Genomic DNA, 12,176 nt, shown 5'->3' with positions numbered 1-12,176 from the left:
GTAGCACAGGAGCTGATTGTGACACACTGGGGACGGACGGATGAAGGGACAGTATCGGTGTGTAGCACAGGAGCTGATTGTGACACACTGGGGACGGACGGATGAAGGGACAGTATCGGTGTGTAGCACAGGAGCTGATTGTGACACACTGGGGACGGACGGATGAAGGGACAGTATCGGTGTGTAGCACAGGAGCTGATTGTGGGGACGGACGGATGACCGGACAGTATCGGTGTGTAGCACAGGAGCTGATTGTGACACACTGGGGACGGACGGATGAAGGGACAGTATCGGTGTGTAGCACAGGAGCTGATTGTGACACACTGGGGACAGATGGATGAAGGGACAGTATCGGTGTGCAGCACTGGAGCTGATTGTGACACACTGGGGACAGACGGATGAAGGTACAGTATCGGTGTGCAGCACAGGAGCTGATTGTGACACACTGGGGACGGACGGATGAAGGGACAGTATCGGTGTGTAGCACAGGAGCTGATTGTGACACACTGGGGACGGACGGATGAAGGGACAGTATCGGTGTGTAGCACAGGAGCTGATTGTGACACACTGGGGACGGATGGATGAAGGGACAGTATCGGTGTGTAGCACAGGAGCTGATTGTGACACACTGGGGATGGACGGATGAAGGGACAGTATCGGTGTGTAGCACAGGAGCTGATTGTGGGGACGGACGGATGACCGGACAGTATCGGTGTGTAGCACAGGAGCTGATTGTGACACACTGGGGACGGACGGATGAAGGGACAGTATCGGTGTGTAGCACAGGAGCTGATTGTGACACACTGGGGACGGACGGATGAAGGGACAGTATCGGTGTGTAGCACAGGAGCTGATTGTGACACACTGGGGACGGACGGATGAAGGGACAGTATCGGTGTGTAGCACAGGAGCTGATTGTGACACACTGGGGACGGATGGATGAAGGGACAGTATCGGTGTGTAGCAAGCACAATCAGGATGCATTATATAAAGAGCCGGGATGGACTGTGGCCGCTATGTGGCCCTGGCACCGCAGTGTATGTGCCCATGACAAAGAGTGTGTGCCCGTGGTCACAGGCGCATGCCACAAGGCAGGTTGCATAGTCTTGAGGCAATCACAGAAGGCCCGAGGTGGACATATGGAGAACTACGCTGTGTGTGTGGTCAGCCTGGCTGTTGGGTGTGGCCGCACCGGTCCAACAGGCCATCAGCCATTCTGGTATTTGCCAGAAGAGCCCAAAAGCCAAAGCAAAAACATACACAGCGCTGCATAGAAACCTATTACGTTTACATATTACATCTTCATAGGTATCCAAGACTAATATACTCGCTACAGGAGAAAATGTGTTAGTCTGTGACTTGTAGGCATCGGCGAGATCCCGGCGAGTCTGCCTAATATAATTCTATAGTGGTAATTATAGAAATGCCAAACCCGAGCCTGTCCATGGAAGTGGGGGCGTCTTCTACATAAGTGTGACACTTGAGCTGGAAGCCGCAGAGGACACATCTATTTTTGCAGCCTTTATGTAGGATAAAGTATAACAGCAATCAATAACTTCTAATTGCTGACATTCTGATCCACTATTGACTATACCGAGGCACATTTATGTCCTAGTCTCAAAAAGTGGATTGAGGTTTTTTAACCCCTGATGAAATCTCTTTGAGATGAAACGCGTTGGGTTCTGGTTTATGTGATTATCCACAAAACAACTGTGAGGGAACAAGAGCATCAGGGAGCCACAATGGGGGAAGTTTACTAAAGGAAATGTGTAAAAATTAGGTGTATTTGTATCCAGAAATACACTTATTTTTGACATTTACTATCCCGAAAATACGGCAATTCGTATTCGTGTTGATAGCACATTAATACGACTACGAATTGCTGTATATTCGGGATAGTAAATGTCAAAAATAAGTGTATTTCTGGATACAAATACACCTATTTTTTTTACACATTTCCTTTAGTAAATTTCCCCCAATGTGTCTGTTTGGATGAGTATTTTTATTGTAATAAATATTGTTTAAATGCCATAATGTATTTTTGTTATTAATATCAGGGCACTGATTTCACGGTTATAACTGTATCCATGTGTATAGGTTTCTACTAGTAGGGAACCCAGCGTGATCAGTGATAGTTATATTATTACATTAACACATACTTGCCGACTTTCGAATTTGCTCGGAGAGGACAACCAAATCTCCTGATCGGGGGGAGCGGGGACAAGGCTGACTATTTAAAGCCCCGCCCCCAAACCACGCAAACTCCGTGATTTGCGGGACAGTGAGTAGGGGCTAAAATTAATTGAAATGACACTATTTGCGGCATTTTAGCCCTGCCCCCTCCCACGGGTCTGGGGGGGAGCGGGGCTCTGGGGGGCATGTGGGAGACTTGCCCACCTTCCCAGGTGGCCGTTTCGGGAGGGTAGGCAATTATGCAATAGCAGCACATTGTTGGAGATTTTTTTGAAGCCGGCTCAAAGCAAAAGCTTTGAAAGCTAGTCTACTACCTTGTGATTGGCTCTGTGTTTCTGTATGTGTGAAAGAGATGTAGTTTCACTCGCTGCCAGCAGATGGCGGTGTTTTGGAGACTCGCAGACACTAGATAGATAGATAGATGATGTCTATCTCTATCCATATCCTTTGGATGCTTCTGCATACCTCCCAACTGGGACGGTCCCGCGAAAAGCAGGACAGTTGGGAGGTATGGCATGTGTGTGTTTTCTGGATAAAATCTGCATTTTTGGTACTTAAGAGGCAGAAGAGTGGAGGTGAGAGGCACAGGATGGGCACAGGATGGGCATAGGGATGTTGCTGTAGTCAGACTAGACCTGGAATCAGAGATTGTGCATGACCGAAGCAATGGTGATTAGCGCGTCTATCTGGCCTCTATAGATTGGCTGATTGCCTGTCGCCCATCCCGCCGGACCCCGCTTCATGAAATATGCCGCCCGCACTTCCCACCCCCATGTTGTCTGATTGACATAGGAAGTTGGAATGTGGCGTTAGATAAGATTTCCATTTGAATTGTAAAATGAAACAACAGCTGTTTTATGTTGGTAATTAGCACCTAGTATTTCTGTTTCTACGTAATCACCTTCTATTTGGCACGCAAGAGCTTTTATCGGCATATTTCTAAAGCCGGATGTTGCGGGTCTGTGTGCGTGTTATCTCGTAGATGCGGCAGTGTGTGAACACGTGTGTGCAAGAAACAGATGCTGTAAGGGACGGGACGCATTAAGGTCCAAATGGGCCTGAGGCTGAAAATGTCCATGGACTTATTTTTCAAAGTAGAGGAGGTGAGATCAGTGCTTTGTGGGATCAACCAGTGCATTGTGGGTGTAACCAGTGCTTTGTGGGTGTGGTCAGCACTATGTGGGCATGTACAAACCTCCATTATCCCAAAGTGCTGGCCGCATCGATTCGCCCTATGGAGCCTTGCAAACACCCCTGAGGCCTTAGATCATGGGTTTTCAACCTGTGGCCCTCCAGATGTTGTGAAACTACATGTTCCAACATGCATTGCCACATTTTTTCCTATAAGAGCATGCCAAAAAAACCTCAGAGCATGCTGGGACATGTAGTTCCACAACATCTGGAGGGCCACAGGTTGAAGACCTGTGCCTTAGATAATATATTCAGACTGTGGGTCCTATGACCTTGAACCCGAGTGCCCTGCAGACCGATAGAGCAGCAACTTATTCACCTTTTTATGCCTATGAAGCAGTGGCGGCTGCAGCACAGTTCAAACTTCAAATAGGGGAGCAACACCAACTGCCATTCAGACTGACTCGCTGGCAGTTGCTGTCACTCCTATTTTTAACTGTGCTGCAGCCCCTCCTCTGGAGTGGTCACTGATGGCTTCCAAATACCACACAACCCTCCCTTCTGCCACTGTGCCTTTAAAACAGGCTTCACCATGTGACCCACCGATGCCAGCAGAGGTCTTGGTTCCATCTTTATTCCCTCCCAGCCAGTCAGAGTAAAAATAGGCCGCTGTTATGGTACTACTCCACTCCGTACAGGCCTCCACACCACTCTGGCCAGTTAAGCCCCAGCTCCGTACAGGCCTCCACCCCACTCTAGCCAACTAGGCCCCAGCTCTGTACAGGCCTCCACCCCACTCTGGCCAGCTAGGCACCAGCTACATACAGGCCTCCACACCACTCTGGCCAGCTAAGCCCCAGCTCCGTACCGACCTACACAACACAATGGCCAGCTAAGCCCCAGCTCCGTACTGGCCTCCACACCACTCTGGCCAGCTAGGCACCAGCTACATACAGGCCTCCACACCACTCTGGCCAGCTAAGCCCCAGCTCTGTACCGACCTACACAACACAATGGCCAGCTAAGCCCCAGCTCCGTACTGGCCTCCACCCCACTCTGGCCAGCTAGGCACCAGCTACATACAGGCCTCCACACCACTCTGGCCTGCTAGGCACCATCTCCGTACAGGACACTGCTAGGCACACCATCTGGTTTGGTTTGCTGCACGATTCCCTATTGTTTATCGTACTTCTACAAATTGCTCATCCTGCCCACTGTCACGACTGGGATTTGGGACCCGGGAGGGACCTTGGTGGCAAGCTGACAACCAAATGGAAACAGGACGTAGGCACGAGGATACAAATGGGTAATATTTATTGCATAGAATGAAAACTGGTACAGGAGACAATTGAAAGTTGGTAATAGTCTTTGGGAAGCTGGAATCTGGTAACAGTTACTTGGAAGCACGGAGTAGGACCACTGGAGCACAGGTGCAGGAAGCTCGGAGTGCAGCGGTGAAGGTGGTCGCGGCTACAGGTACTGAGGCACACAGAGGCAGGTGGTCACAAGTGCAGGCAACTCGGAAGCACAGGTGCTGGGACAGGGAGCAGGTACTCGGAATGCAGGAACAGGGGAACACTGGTGCAGGTACTCGGAAATGCAGGAACAGGTGAACACTGGTGCGGGTACTCGGAATGCAGGAACAGGTGAACACTGGTGCGGGTACTCGGAATGCAGGAACAGGTGAACACTGGTGCGGGTACTCGGAATGCAGGAACAGGTGAACGCTGGTGCGGGTACTGGAATGCAGGAACAGGTGAACGCTGGTGCGGGTACTGGGAATGCAGGAACAGGTGAACGCTGGTGCGGGTACTGGGAATGCAGGGAACAGGGAACGCTGGTGCGGGTACTGGGAATGCAGGAACAGGGGAACGCTGGTGCGGGTACTGGGAATGCAGGAACAGGGGAACGCTGGTGCGGGTACTGGGAATGCAGGAACAGGGGAACGCTGGTGCGGGTACTGGGAATGCAGGAACAGGGGAACGCTGGTGCGGGTACTGGGAATGCAGGAACAGGGGAACGCTGGTGCGGGTACTCGGAATGCAGGAACAGGGGAACGCTGGTGCGGGTACTCGGAATGCAGGAACAGGGGACGCTGGTGCGGGTGCTCGGAATGCAGGAACAGGGGGACGCTGGTGCGGGTGCTCGGAATGCAGGAACAGGGGACGCTGGTGCGGGTGCTCGGAATGCAGGAACAGGGGGAACGCTGGTGCGGGTGCTCGGAATGCAGGAACAGGGGAACGCTGGTGCGGGTGCTCGGAATGCAGGAACAGGGGAACGCTGGTGCGGGTGCTCGGAATGCAGGAACAGGGGAACGCTGGTGCGGGTACTGGGAATGCAGGAACGGGAACGCTGGTGCGGGTGCTCGGAATGCAGGAACAGGGGAACGCTGGTGCGGGTGCTCGGAATGCAGGAACAGGGGAACGCTGGTGCGGGTGCTCGGAATGCAGGAACAGGGGAACGCTGGTGCGGGTGCTCGGAATGCAGGAACAGGGGAACGCTGGTGCGGGTGCTCGGAATGCAGGAACAGGGGAACGCTGGTGCGGGTGCTCGGAATGCAGGAACAGGGGAACGCTGGTGCGGGTGCTCGGAATGCAGGAACAGGGGAACGCTGGTGCGGGTGCTCGGAATGCAGGAACAGGGGAACGCTGGTGCGGGTGCTCGGAATGCAGGAACAGGGGAACGCTGGTGCGGGTGCTCGGAATGCAGGAACAGGGGAACGCTGGTGCGGGTACTGGGGAATGCAGGAACAGGGGAACGCTGGTGCGGGTGCTCGGAATGCAGGAACAGGGGAACGCTGGTGCGGGTGCTCGGAATGCAGGAACAGGGGAACGCTGGTGCGGGTGCTCGGAATGCAGGAACAGGGGAACGCTGGTGCGGGTGCTCGGAATGCAGGAACAGGGGAACGCTGGTGCGGGTGCTCGGAATGCAGGAACAGGGGAACGCTGGTGCGGGTGCTCGGAATGCAGGAACAGGGGAACGCTGGTGCGGGTGCTCGGAATGCAGGAACAGGGGAACGCTGGTGCGGGTGCTCGGAATGCAGGAACAGGTGAACGCTGGTGCGGGTGCTCGGAATGCAGGAACAGGTGAACGCTGGTGCGGGTGCTCGGAATGCAGGAACAGGGAAAGGCTGGTGCGGGTACTCGGAATGCAGGAACAGGGGAACGCTGGTGCGGGTGCTCGGAATGCAGGAACAGGGGAACGCTGGTGCGGGTGCTCGGAATGCAGGAACAGGGGAACGCTGGTGCGGGTGCTCGGAATGCAGGAACAGGGGAACGCTGGTGCAGGTGCTCGGAATGCAGGAACAGGGGAACGCTGGCGCTGGTACTGGGAATGCAGAATACAAATGCTGGGTAACTGGAACACCACAGAGCTTAAGCAGGAGCACAGGCTGAAGCTTCCTCCCAAGGGATTGACAACAATGCAAAAGCCCAGTGTTCATGCAGGGCTGGGAGGATAACCCCTCAGAGCAGCAGTGATTGGGCAGCAGGGTGATTAGAACGGCCACACCTTGGGACAGTCTCTGGATGAGGCAAACAGGGAACTAGCATGACACTTCTCCACTGGTAACTATAGAACTCACCCAGGTGCTCATTACTAGCAAAGACTCAGATCTTGCTACAGCAGGCTGAGATACAAGACTGCCAGGCAGGTAAGACAGGACAGACACACAGACTTCTGGCAGGATTGTGACAGTTACTATGTAGTACTCCCAAGATGGCTGCTTCACATGGTTTTCTGTTGGTGACATTTGAGTGAATCTGATGATTCTGTAAAACAATCTTTATTTCTTATCTCAATTTAATATTCTGTGGTGCCCATTCCATGTCCTATCTGTAAGACTTTGCCTAATCTGCCCAGTGTGACCTATGCAGCACTCCCAAGATGGCTGCCTACCTCCATGAGCGTAATGCCCTGTGTGAACTATTGTGTCATGTGATCAGCATTTCCAGCTCTGCATCTTTGATGTTGTTACATATTGTGTGGCCTCCTTATATCATTTATGGTATTCTTTATGAACTTCATATTCTCTATCCACCCAATACATCCTTTGTAGTGCTCTCAAGATGGCCGCCTCTTGTGTAATACGGCCTCTTCTCTGCTGACGTACAGTTCTTTGAGTAGAAAAGAGCCCTATAAATGGCTGCTGTAATCCTGTGTCGGCTGTAACTGGCAGCAGTTGGCGCTTTGAAGCAGTGGAGCCTCAGACTACTTCCCGACCTATTACTTGTACTGTTACCTGGTATCATCTACCTGAGCCCCACTCACCCCTGACACTTGCATACAGTGTATGTCCTGCACCGTATTCATGCCTGAATATTTTTGTTCATACCTTTTATGGGCACTATTTTATCTTATAGAAAATCCCCACACCTCAGTCTCAGTATACGTTTAATAACTGCTTATGTGGCGTTTGAAAGGTTCTAATCTCTCCATTGTAAACACTGAGGAGCTGCAAGCTGGGGCTGATCACATAGGTAGGTGTAACCCAACTGCGATCGCTGTGCTCAGTAATAACCGCCTTTGTACGGGAGAGTGGGTGACAACCGCTCCCTTACGCAGCTGCTCCACTGACTGGCAGGTTAAACAGTTCCCGAGTTAATGATACCTGAATGCTGGTAATTGTGTAACAGTTTGAGATCAGTCGAATATTCCGAGTTAAATACCAGTTATTAGATCTCAGCGCAGGCTTCTTTTTGTCTGGTGATTTAGGTCTGAGAAGGGCTCTTCATGTCTCTGTGATGTTTGCTGATAACGAGAAAGGCTGCGTTTGGGGTGGATCCTGGCTGTAATATCATTGGCGGGATTAGCGCCCTAGCTTCCCCCTTGTTATATGGTGAAGTCGCTGCTGTATAAGGTCACCGTGGCTTCTGGAAGCTCCGAGGCGGAGGGGTCAGACTCTTAAGCCTTTCTAACACCTGGAGACAGGATGGCTCTTACTTGGTACCGCTCAGCCTGCGCTGCAGCAAGCGATGGTGCACCGACTGCTACAGCCCCGGGCACTGCATTCTGTAATACCGGTCTGCGGTAACTGCAGCCCCGGACACTGCATTGTGTAGTACTGGGCTGCGGTAACCACAGCCCCGGACACTGCATTCTGTAATATCTGCCTGTGGTAACTATGGCCCTGGACACTGCATTCTGTAATACTAGGCTGTGGTAACTATGGCCCCGGACACTGCATTCTGTAATACCGGTCTGCGGTAACTGCAGCCCCGGACACTGCATTGTGTAGTACTGGGCTGCGGTAACCACAGCCCCGGACACTGCATTCTGTAATACCTGCCTGTGGTAAATACTGTATGGCCCTGGACACTGCATTCTGTAATACCTGGCTGTGGTAACTATGGCCCCGGACACTGCATTCTGTAATACCTGGCTGTGTAACTATGGCCCCGGACACTGCATTCTGTAATACCTGGCTGTGGTAACTATGGCCCCGGACACTGCATTCTGTAATACTGGGCTGTGGTTACTATGGCCCAAGACACGGCACTCTGTAATACCGGTCTGCGGTAACTGCAGCCCCAGACACCGCATTCTGTAGTATTGGGCTGCGGTAACTATGGCCCCAGACACCTCACTCTGTAATACTGGTCTGCGGTAACTGCATCCCCGGACACCGCATTCTGTAGTATTGGGCTGCGGTAACCACAGCCCCAGACACTGCATTCTGTAGTATTGGGCTGTGGTAACGACCGCACTGGACACTGCATTCTGTAGTAATGGGCTGCGGTAACTATGGCCCCGGACACTGCATTCTGTAATACTGGCTGTGGTAACTATGGCCCGGACACTGCATTCTGTAATACTGGGCTGTGGTAACTATGGCCCCCGACACTGCATTTTGTAATACTGGGCTGTGGTAACTATGGCCCCCGGACACTGCATTATGTAATACTGGGCTGTGGTTACTATGGCCCCGGACACTGCATTCTGTAATACTGGGCTGTGGTAACTATGGCCCCGGACACTGCATTCTGTAATACTGGGCTGTGGTAACTATGGCCCCGGACACTGCACTCTGTAATACTGGGCTGTGGTAACTATGGCCCCGGACACTGCATTCTGTAATACTGGGCTGTGGTTACTATGGCCCCGGACACTGCATTCTGTAATACTGGGCTGTGGTAACTATGGCCCCGGACACTGCATTCTGTAATACTGGGCTGTGGTAACTATAGCCCCGGACACTGCATTCTGTAATACTGGGCTGTGGTAACTATGGCCCCGGACACTGCATTCTGTAATACTGGGCTGTGGTTACTATGGCCCCGGACACTGCATTCTGTAATACTGGGCTGTGGTAACTATGGCCCCGGACACTGCATTCTGTAATACTGGGCTGTGGTAACTATGGCCCCGGACACTGCACTCTGTAATACTGGGCTGTGGTAACTATGGCCCCGGACACTGCATTCTGTAATACTGGGCTGTGGTTACTATGGCCCCGGACACTGCATTCTGTAATACTGGGGCTGTGGTAACTATGGCCCCGGACACTGCATTCTGTAATACTGGGCTGTGGTTACTATGGCCCCGGACACTGCATTCTGTAATACTGGGCTGTGGTAACTATGGCCCCGGACACTGCATTCTGTAATACTGGGCTGTGGTAACTATGGCCCCGGACACTGCATTCTGTAATACTGGGCTGTGGTAACTATGGCCCCGGACACTGCACTCTGTAATACTGGGCTGTGGTAACTATGGCCCCCGGACACTGCATTCTGTAATACTGGGCTGTGGTAACTATGGCCCGGACACTGCATTCTGTAATACTGGGCTGTGGTAACTATGGCCCCGGACACTGCACTCTGTAATACTGGGCTGTGGTAACTATGGCCCGGACACTGCACTCTGTAATACTGGGCTGTGGTAACTATGGCCCCGGACACTGCATTCTGTAATACTGGGCTGTGGTAACTATGGCCCGGACACTGCACTCTGTAATACTGGGCTGTGGTAACTATGCCCCGGACACTGCATTCTGTAATACTGGGCTGCGGTAACTATGGCCCGGACACTGCATTCTGTAATACTGGGCTGTGGTTACTATGGCCCCGGACACTGCATTCTGTAATACTGGGCTGTGGTAACTATGGCCCCGGACACTGCATTCTGTAATACTGGGCTGTGGTAACTATGGCCCCGGACACTGCACTCTGTAATACTGGGCTGTGGTAACTATGGCCCCGGGACACTGCATTCTGTAATACCGGGCTGCGGTAACTATGGCCCCGGACACTGCATTCTGTAATACTGGGCTGTGGTAACTATGGCCCCGGACACTGCACTCTGTAATACTGGGCTGTGGTAACTATAGCCCCGGACACTGCATTCTGTAATACGGGGCTGTGGTAACTATGGCCCCGGACACTGCATTCTGTAATACCGGGCTGTGGTAACTATGGCCCCGGACACTGCATTCTGTAATACCGGGCTGTGGAAACTATGGCCCGGACACTGCACTCTGTAATACTGGGCTGTGGTAACTATGGCCCCGGACACTGCATTCTGTAATACCTGGCTGTGGTAACTATGGCCCCGGACACTGCACTCTGTAATACTGGGCTGTGGTAACTATGGCCCGGACGCTGCACTCTGTAATATTGGGCTGTGGTAACTATGGCCCCGGACACTGCATTCTGTAATACCTGGCTGTGGTAACTATGGCCCCGGACACTGCACTCTGTAATACTGGGCTGTGGTAACTATGGCCCCGGACGCTGCATTCTGTAATACTGGGCTGTGTAACTATGGCCCGGACACTGCATTCTGTAATACTGGGCTGTGGTAACTATGGCCCCGACACTGCATTTTGTAATACTGGGCTGTGGTAACTATGGCCCCGGACACTGCATTCTGTAATACTGGGCTGTGGTTACTATGGCCCCGGACACTGCATTCTGTAATACTGGGCTGTGGTAACTATGGCCCCGGACACTGCATTCTGTAATACTGGGCTGTGGTAACTATGGCCCCGGACACTGCACTCTGTAATACTGGGCTGTGGTAACTATGGCCCCGGACACTGCATTCTGTAATACTGGGCTGTGGTACTATGGCCCCGGACACTGCATTCTGTAATACTGGGCTGTGGTACTATGGCCCCGGACACTGCATTCTGTAATACTGGGCTGTGGTTACTATGGCCCCGGACACTGCATTCTGTAATACTGGGCTGTGGTAACTATGGCCCCGGACACTGCATTCTGTAATACTGGGCTGTGGTAACTATGGCCCCGGACACTGCACTCTGTAATACTGGGCTGTGGTAACTATGGCCCCGGACACTGCACTCTGTAATACTGGGCTGTGGTAACTATGGCCCCGGACACTGCACTCTGTAATACTGGGCTGTGGTCAGAGGCGTAACTAGATATTCACAGGCCCCATTGCAAAAGTTTGTAAGGGCCCTCTATTTAGCAACTGATGGTGATAAATATATATAAAACATATAAACTTAAACAGCAAAGATGGGGCCCCTGCAGCTCTGGGCCCCATAGCAGCTGCACCCCTTGCACCAATGGTAGTTATGCCCTTGGCTGTGGTAACTTTTGGGCCCGGACACTGCATTCTGTAATAATGGCTGCACCCCTCTCTCTCTTTCTCTTTCTCTCTCTCTCTCTCACACTCTCTCTCTCTCTCTCTCTCTCTCTCTCTTCTCTCTCTCACACCACCCCCCCTTCTCTCTCCCTCTCCTCTCTCTCTCCCCACCACCTCTCTCTTCTCCCCTCCCACACCACCTCTCTCTCTCACTCCCCCCCACCACCTCTCTCTCTCCCCTCCCCCACCACCTCTCTCTCTAATCTCTCCCCTCCCCCACCACCTCTCTCTCTCCCCTCCCC

This window comes from Crinia signifera, chromosome 9 (genome assembly GCF_055691185.1).
Source record: "Crinia signifera chromosome 9, ASM5569118v1, whole genome shotgun sequence".
In the NCBI taxonomy this organism is placed as follows: domain Eukaryota; kingdom Metazoa; phylum Chordata; class Amphibia; order Anura; family Myobatrachidae; genus Crinia; species Crinia signifera.
The sequence above is the reverse complement of the archived record's forward strand: the minus strand, read 5'-3'. Positions refer to the sequence as shown.